Source organism: Mustelus asterias, chromosome 16 (assembly GCF_964213995.1).
Source record: "Mustelus asterias chromosome 16, sMusAst1.hap1.1, whole genome shotgun sequence".
NCBI classification, from domain to species: Eukaryota; Metazoa; Chordata; class Chondrichthyes; order Carcharhiniformes; family Triakidae; genus Mustelus; species Mustelus asterias.
Genome location: NC_135816.1, coordinates 101887543 through 101906151, shown reverse-complemented (window position 1 = coordinate 101906151; position 18609 = coordinate 101887543).

Genomic DNA, 18609 nt, shown 5'->3' with positions numbered 1-18609 from the left:
ACTCTGACGCAGCCCTTCAACGAATACAGCCCCTCAAACTGATGCAGCCCATTACACTGATACATCACCTCACACTGATACAGTCCCTCACACTGACACACCTCCTCGCACTGATACAGCCCCTCACACTGATACAGCTCCTCACACTGACACAGCTCCTCGCACTAATGCAGCTCCTCACACTGATACAGCTCCTCACAGTGATACAGCCCTCGCACTGATACGGTCCCTCACCCTGATACAGACCCTCACACTGATACAGCCCCTCACGGTAATACAGCTCCTCACACTGATACAGCCCCTCACAATGATACAGCCCCTCACATTGACACAGCCCCTCTCACTGATACAGCCCCTCACACTGATACAGCCCCTCACACTGATACAGCCCCTCACACTGATACAGCCCCTCACACTGATACAGCCTCTCACACTGATACAGCGCTTCACACTGATACAGCCCCTCACACTGATACGGCCCCTCACACTGATACAGCTCCTCACACTGATACAGACCCTCACAGTGATCCCGTCCCTCACACTAATACAGTCCCTCACACTGATACAGCCCCTCACACTGATACAGCCCCTCACACTGATGCAGCTCCTCACACTGATTCAGCCCCTCACAGTGTACCGTCCCTTACACTAATACAGTTCCTCACAGTGATACAGCCCTCGCACTGATACAGCTCCTCACACTGATACAGACCCTCACACTGATACAGCCCCCCACACTGATACAGTCCCTCACAGTGACACAGCCCCACACTCTGACACAGCCCTTCAACGAATACAGCCCCTCAAACTGATGCAGCCCATTACACTGATACATCCCCTCACACTGATACAGGCCCTCACACTGACACAGCTCCTCACACTGATACAGCCCCTCACACTGATACAGCTCCTCGCACTGATGCAGCTCCTCACACTGATACAGCTCCTCTCAGTGATACAGCCCTCGCACTGATATGGTCCCTCACACTGATCCAGACCCTCACACTGATACAGCCCCTCACAATGACACAGCCCCTCACATTGACACAGCCCCTCTCACTGATACAGCCACTCACACTGATACAGCCCCTCACACTGATACAGCCCCTCACAATGATACAGCCCCTCACATTGACACAGCCCCTCTCACTGATACAACCCCTCACACTTATAAAACGCCTCACACTGATACAGCACCTCACACAGATATGGCCCCACACACTGATCCAGCCCCTCACACTGATACTGCCCCTCACACTGATACAGCCCCTCACACTGATAAAGCCCCTCACACTGATACAGCCCCTCACACTGATACAACCCCTCACACTGACGCAGCCCCTCACACTGATACGGCCCCTCATACTGAGCCAGACCCTCACACTGATACAGCCCCTCACAGTGATACATCCCCTCACGCTGATACAGGCCCTCACACTGATACAGCCCCTCACACTCATACTGCCCCTCACACTGATACAGCCCCTCACACTGATACAGCCCCTCACACTGATACAGCCCCTCACAGTGATACATCCCCTCACGCTGATACAGCCCCTCACACTGATACAGCCCCTCACACTGATACAGCCCCTCACACTGATACAGCCCCTCACACTGACACAGCGCTTCACACTGATACAGCCCCTCACACTGATACGGCCCCTCACACTGATACAGTCCCTCACACTGATACCGCCCCTCACACTGATCCAGCCCCAGACAATGATACAGCGGCTCACACTGATACAGCCCCTGACACAAATACAGCCCTCACACTGATACAGCCCCTCACACTGATCTAGCCCCAGACAATGATACAGCGGCACACACTGATACAGCCCCTCACACTGATACAGCCCCTCACACTGATACAGCCCCTCACACTGATACAGCCCCTCACTCTGATACAGCTCCTCACACTGATACAGTCCCTCACACTGATACAGCTCCTCACACTGATACAGCCACTCACACTGATGCAGTCCCTCACAGTGATCCGGCCCCTCACACTGATACAGCCCCTCAAGCTGTTAGAGCTCCTCACACTGATACAGCCCCTCACACTAATACAGCCACTGCCTCTGACACAGCCCCTCACACTGATACAGCCCCTCACACTGATACAGCTCCTCACACTGATACAGCTCCTCACACTGATACAGCCCCTCACACTGATACATCCCCTCACAGTGATCCCGTCCCTCACACTAATACAGTTCCTCACAGTGATACAGCCCTCGCACTGATACAGCCCCTCACACTGATACAGCCCCTCACACTGATGCAGCTCCTCACACTGATACAGCCCCTCACAGTGATCCCGTCCCTCACACTAATACAGTTCCTCACAGTGATACAGCCCTCGCACTGATACAGCTCCTCACACTGATACAGACCCTCACACTGATACAGCCCCCCACACTGATACAGTCCCTCACAGTGACACAGCCCCACACTCTGACACAGCCCTTCAACGAATACAGCCCCTCACACTCATACTGCCACTCACACTGATACAGCCCCTCACACTGATACAGCCCCTCACACTGATACAGCCCCTCACAGTGATACATCCCCTCACGCTGATACAGCCCCTCACACTGATACAGCCCCTCACACTGATACAGCCCCACACACTGATACAGCCCCTCACACTGACACAGCGCTTCACACTGATACAGCCCCTCACACTGATACGGCCCCTCACACTGATACAGTCCCTCACACTGATACAGCCCCTCACACTGATCCAGCCCCAGACAATGATACAGCGGCTCACACTGATACAGCCCCTGACACAAATACAGCTCCTCACACTGATACAGCCCTGCACACTCATTCAGTCCCTCACACTAATACAGCCCTCACACTGATACAGCCCCTCACACAGATCTAGCCCCAGACAATGATACAGCGGCACACACTGATACAGCCCCTCACACTGATACAGCCCCTCACACTGATACAGCCCCTCACACTGATACAGCCCCTCACTCTGATACAGCTCCTCACACTGATACAGTCCCTCACACTGATACAGCTCCTCACACTGATACAGCCACTCACACTGATGCAGTCCCTCACAGTGATCCGGCCCCTCACACTGATACAGCCCCTCAAACTGTTAGAGCTCCTCACACTGATACAGCCCCTCACACTAATACAGCCACTGCCTCTGACACAGCCCCTCACACTGATACAGCCCCTCACACTGATACAGCTCCTCACACTGATACAGCTCCTCACACTGATACAGCCCCTCACACTGATACAGCTCCTCACACTGATACAGCTCCTCACACTGATACATCCCCTCACAGTGATCCCGTCCCTCACACTAATACAGTTCCTCACAGTGATACAGCCCTCGCACTGATACAGCCCCTCACACTGATACAGCCCCTCACACTGATGCAGCTCCTCACACTGATACAGCCCCTCACAGTGATCCCGTCCCTCACACTAATACAGTTCCTCACAGTGATACAGCCCTCGCACTGATACAGCTCCTCACACTGATACAGACCCTCACACTGATACAGCCCCCCACACTGATACAGTCCCTCACAGTGACACAGCCCCACACTCTGACACAGCCCTTCAACGAATACAGCCCCTCAAACTGATGCAGCCCATTACACTGATACATCCCCTCACACTGATATAGGCCCTCACACTGACACACCTCCTCGCACTGATACAGCCCCTCACACTGATACAGCTCCTCACACTGACACAGCTCCTCGCACTAATGCAGCTCCTCACACTGATACAGCTCCTCACAGTGATACAGTCCTCGCACTGATACGGTCCCTCACACTGATACAGACCCTCACACTGATACAGCCCCTCACGCTAATACAGCCCCTCACACTGATACAGCCCCTCACAATGATACAGCCCCTCACATTGACACAGCCCCTCTCACTGATACAGCCCCTCACACTGATACAGCCCCTCACACTGATACAGCCCCTCACACTGATACAGCCCCTCACACTGATACAGCCTCTCACACTGATACAGCGCTTCACACTGATACAGCCCCTCACACTGATACGGCCCCTCACACTGATACAGCTCCTCACACTGATACAGGCCCTCACAGTGATCCCGTCCCTCACACTAATACAGTCCCTCACACTGATACAGCCCCTCACACTGATACAGCCCCTCACACTGATGCAGCTCCTCACACTGATACAGCCCCTCACAGTGATCCCGTCCCTCACACTAATACAGTTCCTCACAGTGATACAGCCCTCGCACTGATACAGCTCCCCACACTGATACAGACCCTCACACTGATACAGCCCCCCACACTGATACAGTCCCTCACAGTGACACAGCCCCACACTCTGACACAGCCCTTCAACGAATACAGCCCCTCAAACTGATGCAGCCCATTACACTGATACATCCTCTCACACTGATACAGGCCCTCACACTGACACAGCTCCTCACACTGATACAGCCCCTCACACTGATACAGCTCCTCGCACTGATGCAGCTCCTCACACTGATACAGCTCCTCACAGTGATACAGCCCTCGCACTGATACGGTCCCTCACACTGATCCAGACCCTCACACTGATACAGCCCCTCACAATGATACAGCCCCTCACATTGACACAGCCCCTCTCACTGATACAGCCACTCACCCTGATACAGCCCCTCACACAGATACGGCCCCACACACTGATCCAGCCCCTCACACTGATACCGCCCCTCACACTGATACAGCCCCTCACACTGATAAAGCCCCTCACACTGATACAGCCCCTCACACTGATACAACCCCTCACACTGACGCAGCCCCTCACACTGATACGGCCCCTCATACTGAGCCAGACCCTCACACTGATACAGCCCCTCACAGTGATACATCCCCTCACGCTGATACAGCCCCTCACACTGATACAGCCCCTCACACTGATACAGCCCCTCACACTGATACAGCGCTTCACACTGATACAGCCCCTCACACTGATACGGCCCCTCACACTGATACAGTCCCTCACACTGATACAGCCCCTTACACTGATCTAGCCCCAGACAATGATACGGCGGCTCACACTGATACAGCCCCTGACACAAATACAGCTCCTCACACTGATACAGCCCTGCACACTCATTCAGTCCCTCACACTAATACAGCCCTCACACTGATACAGCCCCTCTACTGATCTAGCCCCAGACAATGATACAGCGGCTCACACTGATACAGCCCCTCACACTGATACAGCCCCTCACACTGACACAGCTCCTCACACTGATACAGCTCCTCACACTGATACAGACCCTCACACTGATACAGCTCCTCACACTGATACAGCCCCTCACACTGATACAGCTTCTCACACTGATACAGCCACTCACACTGATACAGCTCCTCACACTGATACAGTCCCTCACACTGATACAGCTTCTCACACTGATACAGCCACTCACACTGATACAGCCACTCACACTGATGCAGTCCCTCACAGTGATACGGCCCCTCACACTGATACAGCCCCTCAAACTGTTAGAGCTCCTCACACTGATACAGCCCCTCACACTAATACAGCCACTGCCTCTGACACAGCCCCTCACACTGATACAGCTCCTCACACTGATACAGCTCCTCACACTGATACAGCCCCTCACACTGATACAGCTCCTCACACTGATACAGCTCCTCACACTGATACATCCCCTCACAGTGATCCCGTCCCTCACACTAATACAGTTCCTCACATTGATACAGCCCTCGCACTGATACAGCTCCACACACTGATACAGACCCTCACACTGATACAGCCCCCCACACAGATACTGTCCCTCACAGTGACACAGCCCCACACTCTGACGCAGCCCTTCAACGAATACAGCCCCTCAAACTGATGCAGCCCATTACACTGATACATCCCCTCACACTGATACAGGCCCTCACACTGACACAGCTCCTCACACTGATACAGCCCCTCACACTGATACAGCTCCTCACCCTGACACAGCTCCTCACACTGATGCAGCTCCTCACACTGATACAGCTCCTCACAGTGATACAGCCCTCGCACTGATACGGTCCCTCACACTGATACAGACCCTCACACTGATACAGCCCCTCACGCTGATACAGCCGCTCACACTGATACAGCCCCTCACAATGATACAGCTCCTCACATTGACACAGCCCCTCTCACTGATACAGCCACTCACCCTGATACAGCCCCTCACACTGATACAGCCCCTCACAATGATACAGCCCCTCACATTGACACAGCCCCTCTCACTGATACAACCCCTCACACTTATAAAACGCCTCACACTGATACAGCACCTCACACAGATACGGCCCCACACACTGATCCTGCCCCTCACACTGATCCAGCCCCTCACACTGATACCGCCCCTCACACTGATACAGCCCCTCACACTGATAAAGCCCCTCACACTGATTCAGCCCCTCACACTGATACAACCCCTCACACTGACGCAGCCCCTCACACTGATACGGCACATCGCACTGATACAGCCCCTCATACTGAGCCAGACCCTCACACTGATACAGCCCCTCACAGTGATACATCCCCTCACGCTGATACAGCCCCTCGCACTGATACAGCCCCTCACACTGATACAGCCCCTCACACTGATACAGCCTCTCACACTGATACAGCCTCTCACACTGATACAGCGCTTCACACTGATACAGCCTCTCACACTGATACGGCCCCTCACACTGATACGGCCCCTCACACTGATATGGCCCCTCACACTGATACAGCCCCTCACTCTGATACGGCCCCTCACACTGATACAGCCCCTCACACTGATACAACCCCTCACACTGACGCAGCCCCTCACACTGATACGGCACATCGCACTGATACAGCCCCTCATACTGAGCCAGACCCTCACACTGATACAGCCCGTCACAGTGATACATCCCCTCACGCTGATACAGCCCCTCGCACTGATACAGCCCCTCACACTGATCCAGCCCCTCACACTGATACAGCCTCTCACACTGATACAGCCTCTCACACTGATACAGCGCTTCACACTGATACAGCCTCTCACACTGATACGGCCCCTCACACTGATACGGCCCCTCACACTGATACGGCCCCTCACACTGATACAGCCCCTCACTCTGATACGGCCCCTCACACTGATACAGCCCCTCACACTGATACGGCCCCTCATACTGATACGGCCCGTCTCACTGATCCAGCCTGTTGTAGGTAAATAAAACCTCTGACACTATTAGTGGATCAAAGTGCAGGTTTATTTTCACAATTGTGGGAGAAGTGAGGTTCCTAACAGTGGACCCCCAGCCTTCTCTTCGAACACAAGTAAGAACAGAGTTTTATACCCCTCAATACACAGAGCAATCTCCAAGGCCGCGATCGTTCGTCATTGCCTTGAAACAATATCACAGGTTTTGCACAAACAAGTTAACTGATATACATACAGGTTTGTATAATACTTTATATCAGGATAAGATGAATAACGTATGATGAATACATATATATGAATCTATGGTTATCCGATCACAGACATGTCAACTCCATCGTGTTCAACAAAAATACATGAAGATGGAGACTGTTTAGCTTATTTTGAGCTGGGTTAACCGCATTCATGAATAACAAGTGGAGACAGCAATAATCGCTCTTCCTCTTATCTGGTATAGACATGAAAAACACCGAACTCTGACGAAAACATGAACTCTGCAGTGTTCTCAACAAAATCACAGAGTTCGGGTCTTAATGCTTCAGTGTGACAAAGTTCATTAACCCATTCCCGTCTTCATTTTCCCCCCTTTTGGTCGGATGCCAGGTCCAACATGGCATCTATGACCAACTCAAAACCACATGTTATTGGGGAGTGGGCCTAGCTCCTTAGTCGGGAGGTCTGCCCCCTCCCCCTGTACACTTGCGACCGTCATAATTCGCGCTGTTACTGTTTTGCAACAGGTGTTCAATCATGCCATATAAACACAGCAAGTAATTACAATTACAATTAATACAATCAATCCATGCATCAGGTATGAACCCCACGACCCGAACCATTGCCCCAGCCAGCCCGGAGGGTTATAATCATTATATTGGTTCCCTTCTTCCTGTATTGCTTTTGCTACTTATTTAATATGATCTGCGCAGCGAGTTATATTCTCCGAAACATCGGGAATATACGTACAGCATTTCGAGCCAACTATAACACATGTTCCACTTGGGAGGCTAGCACATAATCGAGTGCTAATCGGTTCTGTAATGCCACAGTCCGAATAGCTACGACCTCTGCTGATATTTCAGAGATGGCCGTGCTCACCTCTTCGAACCCATTTTCAGTCTCAAATGCAATTTTCTCTAGGGTTGAGGCCATTGTATAAGTTCCTGTGCTGCCTTTGCCATCCCAAAAAAAGAAATGGGTCGGCTATCATGAAGAATCATTCTGTCTCACTAATAGCTCGCTTCGCCCTCAGCAGGTGTATCTCGGGGTGGTCCCGTAAGTCAGTGTAATGGTGAATATAAGGCACCACATATGCCAAATAACACGATCCTGTCCAATTCCTGGGAAGCCACGGATAGGCATTGTTTTCACAGACAAATAGGTACCATTATATGCAGTCATCTCGCTTATATAAGCGGAGGAGAGGTTAACCGGGACGGTGGCTATGGGGCACTGGATTGTGACCTATATCATGGCCTCAGCGTCATCAGTGATATCAATCTGCTGTATACAGTACCTACAGCCAACAGGTATGGTTCCATTTCTTATCAGGCAGATAGATCCCCTCTGTTTACTTTTCACAACAAAGTAGGGTGGGGATCCTGATCTGTTGTAGCTGGTAATTCTTCTTAAAGGACGATAAAGTGCACCCTCCGCCCCCTAGCCTTGAAACAACATCACTGTTGCTGATACCCTGCGTAGTGATACCCGATGGGGTTTTAAATGTCAGTTTCCTTGACCCTTTCTGGGTTCCATTCTGATTTAAAACCCATTCAATTACTTCTGGAGCTGATAAAGGAATAGGAAATAAGGGAATCCCTCCCTTCCTCCGTGCATGGGAATGTGTGAACAGACCCAGCACTTGCTCAAATTCGATTGTGATGCATACAGATAAGACATATACACAAAGGTGTTCATACAATAGACAGAGTCATCGTTACAGAGATGATCACTGTGCCTTATCCCTAGCTATGGCTAACAGGGCCAGGGCCATGAGTATCAGCATGAGAAGCATCTTATCACTTACTAATATCCCGCGCGACCGTTATACAATGGTCCAAAGGCTATATCGCCCACACGCGACACCGTGAATCCGCGAAACCGTTCAGCTTGCTTGTTGGTCAATGTTTGCAATTGGATCTGTTTGTTTCGTACCTGGGTAACAAAGAGACTTCCAAGGATTACTTCGGCATGGCATTGGAGGATGAGAAACTGGTTACTGCCTATAAACTAGGAAATAAAGAAGTCAAAATAGACTCCAGGAAAGTAGACTTTGACACAGATTTTCCAATTAATTTCAGCATATTCAACTGAGTATACACATGCACAGATATCTCCACTAATTATAACTTCATACGGCTCATTTCATTTTTGTACAAGCCCTGATTTGTTCGGTAACATTTTTACTAGGACATCCCACTGTTGGGACTGTCAGGGAGCATTTCAAGCTCTCTCTGCATCTCTTATTTCTTGATTGTCTTTTACCGATTTATGCATCCCTTTTAGGTGGGTGCTTAGTTCCAAAACGTATCTCCTGATTTTATCTTTTATCTTTTAGTGCACCTACATCGGTCCCACCTGTTATGATGCTTTTTGGTAATTGCATCGTCCGTCCTGTCATTAGCTCATAAGGAGTTAATCCGGTTGTTTGGTTTGGAGCAACCCTTAATCTCATTTAGTATGGTGGGCAATACCTTCATCCACGTTTTCTTTTCCCGATATCTGTATGGCTTTTGCCAGTGCAAAGTATTTTTGCCCAATGTAATTAATTGTGCTATGCTTTAAGTTAATTTAAACTAATTTGGCCTCATCAGCTTGGAATTCTGAGTCCAATTTAGAAGCTTAGCTGCATTCTCCGATAGTACAATGTAAGGTAAATAAACTTTTTCATGGCCAAGTTGTTGATGTAGCTGGAGACTGCTTGTATGTAATAATAATATCTAATTTAGTTATGCTTTGGAAACAGCTTTTTGTTTTGTTCAATCTCAGCGCTGGTTTTTGGCTGTTCTCTCTCTCTCCCCTTTCTCTAAAATAACTGTTATTTCGAAAACAATGCTGAAAGAAAGGCATATTTACTTCAGATCAGTCGAGTTTATTCTGAAGAAATAAACAGACCCTTCAGTTGGCTTAGTACGAATCAAACAACACTTTGCACTGGCTGCAGCTGGCTAATTCTGTCAAAAGACATCGCTTTTCTCATTTAAATCACATACCATGCAGCTCCGATCTTTGTATGATGTATTCTTACATTATATATAATTTGATCATTTGTTTGTCCACATTTGAAAGTGCAATGTTTAAGCAGAAATGATCCTTCTATAGACAGATTGTCTCATAAGGTAAACACCAGTGTTTCGTGGTCATCGATGCCAATAGTTTATGCTGCCAGACACAGCTCTTTAAAAACACAGATAACCGAAATGATGCAAGATTTCTGAGTCTGGCTGCAAAGCCAGTCTCCAACTCTTTTTCTCTCTCTCAAGTAATCCGGTTTCACTTCCTGTCATATTAATATTAATTGTGCAAGCCATTACAAATTATGACAAAGAATGGTTACATGTTTGGAATAACTAGCCTTTTTTTCACAGACTTATGTTTTTATCAATACACAATATATATTATATCGGGTATCTCAAAACCCTCTGAATTTAGTTTTTAAATTAATCTGTTTCCATTTTTAAACTGAGCTCCAGATCAGAATTCCTTGCACTTTTAGAACAATGACAAGCACAATACACATAACAATAACAAGAGTTACTTGATTAGAAATGTTTTGGTTTGCTTCCTAGCTGGCGAGGTTAAGACCATAAGACCATAAGACATAGGAGCGGAAGTAAGGCCATTCGGCCCATCGAGTCCACTCCACCATTCAATCATGGTTGATTTCAACTCCATTTACCCGCTCTCTCCCCATAGCCCTTAATTCCTCGAGAAATCAAGAATTTATCAATTTCTCAGCTTTGCAGTGTTCTTAGATTTGGAAAACCTTGAACAATAGATGGCACAATTCCAACGGCAGTATATAATTTTAACTAGTTACACTATCAGAACTATCATCAATGTTAGATGATTTAAATGGTGTAATTTGTTGCATGTTATCAGAACATCACACAAGTCTTGAATTTCATATCGGTAACTAACTGGCAACACAAGTTCCAATAATTCATGGTGTTCAATGGTTGGCATCAAATGCAAATTAAAAGTACTCAAGGACAACATCTTTATTTCTATTAACAACTGAGGTTTTAATTGATTTAATCTCCTGCTGTAACTTGGGATAATCAGAACTACGATTCACTGATTTGGTAGACTTTAAACTGACTCATAGACAGTATATTCACCTCATTCTTTAGTTCCTGCTTTTCTATTTTTCACAAAATTACTTATTATTTTTTTTAACTTCTCAACTATACTCTTATAATTTCAACTTCAAGACAAGGAAAGAGCACATGGTTCTTCCAAGGTTTAGCTCCTTTCTCAACATTAAAGCGAACAACAACAAAACATTCACGCAATCACGTTGTTAAACACACAGACACACACAGATACACATGGAAGCTTCCAACATTTATTCAGACTTAACATCTTAAACTGGGATGGAAGTAAAACATTTAAGAATACAGACCATTGATTAACAGTCGCTTTTATTCTGCTGCCTTCCAAGCTGTAATTCAACTCAAAACAGAAGTAAATTCAAGAAATCTTACACTTTAATCTTTAACCGTTTGTAACAAATACTTCCCCAGCATTTTCCTATCTCATTTATTCCACTGAATTACTTCCCTCATCTCTAATTATATTGATTTGTCAATTTGGTATTATAGGCGGGCACTCCCTTTTAGCCCGTCTGTCATTTAATACAGTTTCATGGTTGATCCATGTAACACATTTTAATTAGAATGCATTATGGCAGTATAATAATTCCCAGTATGACACACGCACTCCCATTCTACCTTATGTAACTCCCTTCTCTGTTAAATTTTGACTATATCTTAAATATACTGCAAGTCTTATGACACAGAGGAATATAAACAAGTGATTAATCATCATTTCAAATACGCAGGAATAATTCTTTCTATTTATCTTTTCAACCTCAGTTCTATCAAGAATACATTTTCAAATTTAACAAAAACCTGATCCAAATAATCCATTTATTTTATCACTTTTAAATATTCCTACTAAATTAATTATTTTTACACAGGCAGATGCAAGATCGAATCTACTATGTGCTTAAATGGTTAACTCTCCTTACGACTCTTCAGATGTAATCTAATGCTATTATTCCCACATTCCCCAAATCTCTGTCCGATGCCCCTATCGTAAAATTTACTGGGGAACGTAATTTATTAAACTCGCATTGATCTGCTATACCCCATTCCACCACACGAGGCTCTCGATCGCAATTACATCTTCGATCTCTCTCGAGTGAGAGAGATTTGCAACCTGCTTGTTTTCTTTTAACCCTTTACTCCCCTTTTTAGTCTTATCACGCTTCAAACTAACCAAGTTAGCCTGATTTGAGTAGTCCCTGCTGCCTTTGCAGCGGCACTGGCGCTGGTGTCTGTCTTATTCATCGGGGCAATGACAGCTACCTTAGATGTCTGGTGATTATCTACACTGGGTCAATTCCACCACTCCTGTTCATTCGTATCGGGATTTTGGAACAACATTGGCAAGCCAGATACCTCTTTATCTTTCCTTTGATTCTCACATTCACTGATCCCTCTTCTTAATTGTTTTATTGTGGTAATTCTGCTCCAATAAGTGGGAGCATTCCCTAATACTCTCTGAATCTCACCTCTGAATCTCTGTTTTACACTGGGTGACGGGTTTATAATTTTGCTTTTGGCCACGCACCAGTTCCCCTCCGGGTTACTGGCGCTGAGTTGTATTCTAGCACTTCCCGGGAGGAGCGGTTGGTCCCTGTGTGGACTCATTAGGAGGTAGAGGAACAATTTCCCCTCTCCACTGTTTTTCTTCGAAGACTTGGTTTCGTTTCTCCAATTCTCTTATTCTGAATTCTAGTTCTCTAATCTTTTCTTTACCTTGCTCAATTAGTCCAGCTAACTGATGCATTAACAATACTCCTTCCTATCTTCTTTGCGTCGTTTCTCTTTCCTTTATATATCCACGTTTTCTGCTACTCTAAGGTCTGAGACGTATCCCAGCCATCCTTCTGCATCCTCTTTATTCATGCTTTTTTCTTTGATAAGTACGCGTCAATGAGAGGACCTGCAGATCCCCTCATTACTTCATTATCTGCCATTTTGCTGACTTCACGACCTCACTTTGGAGCCCTACAGTGCCTGACAACGTGACCCAGTTTCCTACAATTATGGCACGCACCCCTTGGTTTAGCTCCTCCACTGTTTGCACGAACATTTTCCTGTTTTATTTGTAGGTATGGTTTCTCATCTGGTCCGTCTCTAATTCCAGATGCCCATTCCACAAATTCATCATAAGTCTCGGTATTGAGAACTCCCATTTTAAGGATTTTTTGGTGAGCTGGCGACAGCCCGTCTTTAAATGCTTGTAAAAAGGCTCTACCTGTTCGGGCAGCTTCGGGTAATCCCCAACATTCTTGGTATACTCGAAAGAGTCGCTCCCCAAATTCGGAGGCTCTTTCACCCTTTGTTGTTTAACATTGTAACTTTTTCTTTGTCATCAGCCCATTTCTTACCCGAGACTGAAACCTGTTCAATTAATCCGGCCAATTGATGAACTAAGAGAACTCCAATTTTCTTAGTTTTGTTTTTCTTTTCCTTTTCCAACCATTTTCGTTGTTGGTCCAGTGGGTGATCTAAATCCCATCCGCCTTTTATCATCAGTTTTATGAGTCTGTCCCTCTTAATCATAAATTCATTTATTAGGGACCCGGGGGTCCCCACTGTCTTTGTCCCGCCATAACATTGATAAATTTATACTCATCACCTGGAGTGACTTATTCTTCTTTCTCGCTCTCCCCCTCCTAGGTCGCTCTTATTGGAGTCCGGTGATACCTGTAAGGGGTGATCAGATCCCTCCGTACCACCGCTTATACTATATATTTGTTTAAGCCGGCTTCTCCTCAGAAGGCTTTTCCTTCTAAATCTTACACACGAAGGCTTTTCCTTCAAACTCCGGCGATCACTCAGACAGTCTCTATCTCAATCACGTCTGAACATCACACACTCTTATCGCAGATGATTACCCACTGCAGTTTGATCCACTCTATTTAAAGTTCGGTAATCTATTCCGGTGTCCCGGTTGTGGCCATCCAACTGGACTGTAAACAGATTATCCCGGACGAGCCCCCAATTGTTGTAGGTAAAAAAACCTCTGACACTATTAGTGGATCAAACTGCAGGTTTATTTTCACATTTGTGGGAGAAGTGAGGTTCCTAACAGTGGACCCCCAGCCTTCTCTTCGAACACAAGTAAGAACAGAGTTTATATATGTTCCGGACCCCGCCCCCATTACGTTGCAATTCTCTAAGATGTCTGTCATAGTTCATCGTGAGATTCTTGTTGCATCAACAGTATCTTCCTCTGCGTAGTTTTTTCAATCTCCAAGGCGACGATTGTTCGTCATTTATAGCCTTGAAACAACATCACAGGTTTCGTACAAACAAGTTAATCTGATATACATACAAGTTTGTATAATAGTTTATATCAGGATAAGATGAATAACGTATGATGAATATTTATATCTGAATCTATGGTTATACGATCACAGAAGGCAAACATGTCAACTCCATCGTGTTAAACAAAGGTACATGAAAATGGAGACTGTTTAGCTTATTTCGAGCTGGGTTAACCGCATTCATGAATAACAAGTGGAGACAGCTGTTCCTCTTATCTGGTACAGACATGAAAAACACCGAACTCTGACGAAAACATGAACTCTGCAGAGTTTTCTAACAAAATCACAGAGTTCGGGTCTTAATGTGTGACAAAGTTCATTAACCCATTTCCGTCTTCAGGCGCAGCGACTCACTGTGTTAGGGTGAATAAAGCTCTCCATACTCCCACAGTCAAATAAACAGTTTCTATTGCGACCGTTCACCTCGATGTCCATCATGGACCTGGCGAGTTGGTGAGGCCTGGATTGTGCCAGCGTAATCGAAGCCACCGTTGGATTTTGCGACATGGCTGAATGCGTCCAAGATGGCGGCCCGCACGGCTCACACGCGGCTGAAGGCGTCCAAGATGGTGGCCCGCACGGCTCACACATGGCTGAAGGCATCCAAGATAGTGGCCCGCACGGCCCTCACGTGGCTGATGGCGTCCAAGATGGCGGCCCGCATGGCTCACACGTGGCTACCAGCATCCAAGATGGTGGCCCCCGTGGGTCGCACACAGCGCTACTGGGCTTGGAGGTCGACTTCGCCCTGCATACCTTCGCGTAATGGCCCTTCTTTCCACACCCAGAGCAGATCACATCCTTCGCCAGGCAGCGTTGTCGGGGGTGCTTCCCCAGGCCGCAGAAGTAGCACTTCAGGCCTCCAGAGACTGCTGCAGCGGTGGGGTCATTGGTGGGACGTGGCGTGGCATAGGACTGCGGCCCTCCCGAGTACAGAGGTGGCGGCGACTGCGGCCTCCACGATGCGTCCCCGTCGTCGGGGGTGTAGGCCTCGAGATTACGGAAGGCCACCTCTAACGAGTCGGCAAGCGCTACAGTCTTTTGTATATCCAGCCCACCCTGTTCCAGCAGTCGTTGTCGGATATAGTTTGACCTGATACCCATGACATAGGCATCTCTGATTAAGTCCTCAGTGTTTTGGGCAGCCGTTACGGCCTTGCAGTTGCAGGCCCTGCCAAGTGCTCGCAACGCACGCAGGAATTGGTCACCCGATTCTCCTGGCTGTTGTCTGCGAGTAGCCAGAAGATGTCGGGCGTAGATTATATTAGTCTGCTTGTTGTACTGGTCTTTTAAAAGTTCAATCGCATCCTCATAAGTTTCAGTGTCTCTAATCATCGACAATACTTGATCGCTTACCCGGGTGTGGAGCACGTGTAGCTTGTCGGTTTCGGTCCGGACGATGGAGGCGGAGGCGGTGAGGAAAGTTTTGAAACATCGCAGCCAGTGATTGAAGCTGTTAGAGGCTCCTACAGCTTGAGGATCCAATTCTAATCTATCGGGTTTTAGTATCTGCTCCATCCCAAAACATTTTACGAATAAAATTGATGCACTATCAATCAAGCAAAGACGAGTTTGTGTGCAAGAGCAAATAGGTTTTTATCTGCAAAAGACTTGGAGCACACCCATGCTGATGAACTGGTCCGGCGACTGAGGCAGGGGGTTGGGAGCAGTCACCTTTATACCTGGACCGGGGGGGAGGAGTCTCAGGCAGGGCCGGCAGGGGCATGCCCAGGCATGTCACACATACACACAGGCAATAAGCTTAACAGTGGTTTACCACAGTGCAATGTAAGGTAAACAGGCTTCCTCATCAGGTAAGCAGCAATGTTTCATGGTCACAGCTGCCAATTGTTTATATGTAGTTGAAGACTGCTTATACCCAGCTCTTTAATAACACAGATAAGTATTCAGTTATGTTGTAGACACAGATCGGTGTTTAGTCAGTTCGATCCAGATTATGTTTTGAGTTTTTTGACCAGCACAATGCTGGCTGGCTTTTGCTGCTTTCTCTATTTCTCACTCTCTCTCTCTCTTAATTCATCCTTATTTTGCTTTCTGTAAATGCTTTTAAATGATGCTCAATAAAGAAGTTTCACTTCGGACCAGTTGTGGCTATACCTATTCTAAAAGAATGAACGGATGCTACACAGGGCAACATTTTAGTTTCAAATTCGGGTAAGAACACAACATTTTGAGACTTTATATTCCAACCCCAATTCTCAATCCCCCAGTGGCCACACAATAGCGCCTGTTCGGGTACACTGAGGAAGAATTTAGCATGGCCAATCCACCCAACCTGCACGTCTTTCGGACTGTGGGAGGAAACCGGAGTACCCGGAGGAAACCCATGCAGAGATGGGGAGAATGTGCAAACTCCACTGTAGAAGTAGAGGTTTTGGCAGAATGGATTGGGTAAAAATGTACAGTACAGGTAATGGAGAAAAGCTGGGTCGCTTTAGAGTGGCTGCAGTACCCTGGTCCGAATGGCATGTGCGCTGGTCTGATAGGGGAATGGAGATGGAGGGAGGGCTTCCCATAGTCATCCTATCTACTCAAATAGGAAGGACTGGAGATTGACAAATATGACAGCTTTACCAAGAAAGCTTGCAGGGACATTTCCTGTAGCTACAGTCGAGGCAGTTTAACAGACCTGGTGGTAAGATTTGAGAGAGAAGGAGCAAGGAAATGAGAGATGAGTAAATGAAGGTAAGCGAGCAGAGATTTGTAACAGTCCGATTCTGCTTTAATCAGGTAAGTGAATGTTTCACTGAAACAGCATTAGAGATTGATGAAGGAAGTGTGATGGGTATTCCCTCCATGGACTTTAAGATTGCTTTTAACATAAAGGCAGCTCACAAACGTTGAGGGTAATGAAACAGGAAACTCATTTTCCCACAGAAAACAGTTAATTGTGATAAACTGTAGTTTACAGTTGATCGAACCACAGCACGGTAGACAGCGGTGTTCCATATATTGCAATACATACAGCAAAAAAAATTATGATAAAAATCTGAAAAGTGTCAGCTATGGCAGACAATGAATCATAGAATCATGCAGTGCAGAAGAGGCCTGTTGGCCCATCGATTCTGCACCAACACATTAGAAACACCTGAACTCCCACCGAATCGTATCTGCCAGTATGTGGCCCATGTGGCCTGGGCCTCGGCTCCTCCCTCTGCAACTGGATCCTGAACTTCCTGACCCATTGACCACAATCAGCAACAATAGGCAACAACACCTTCTCCACGATCATGCTCAACACCGGTGCACCACACGGCTGTGTTCTCAGCCTTTACTATACTCCTTATTCACCTCTGACTGTGTGGCCAAATTCCCCCCCAACTCGATTTTCAAGTTTGCTGATGACACCACCATAGTGGGACAGATCTCAAACAATGACGAGACAGAGTCCAGGAATGAGATAGAGAATCTGGTGAACTGGTGTGGCAACAATAATCTCTCCCTCAATGTCAACAAAATTAAGGGAATTGTCATCGACTTCAGGAAGCATAGTGGAGAACATGCTGCTGTTTATGTTAACGGGGACGAAGTAGAAATGGTTGAAAGCTTCAGCTTCTCAGGTGTCCAGATCACCAACAACCTGTCCTGGTCCCCCCATGCCAAAACTATAGTTAAGAATGCCGACCAAAACCTTTACTGTCAGCTCCGACTCTGACCAACTTATACAAATGCACCATAGAAAGCATTGTTTTTGGTTGTATCACAGCTTCGTCTGGCTCCTGCTCTGCCCAAGTCTGCAAGGA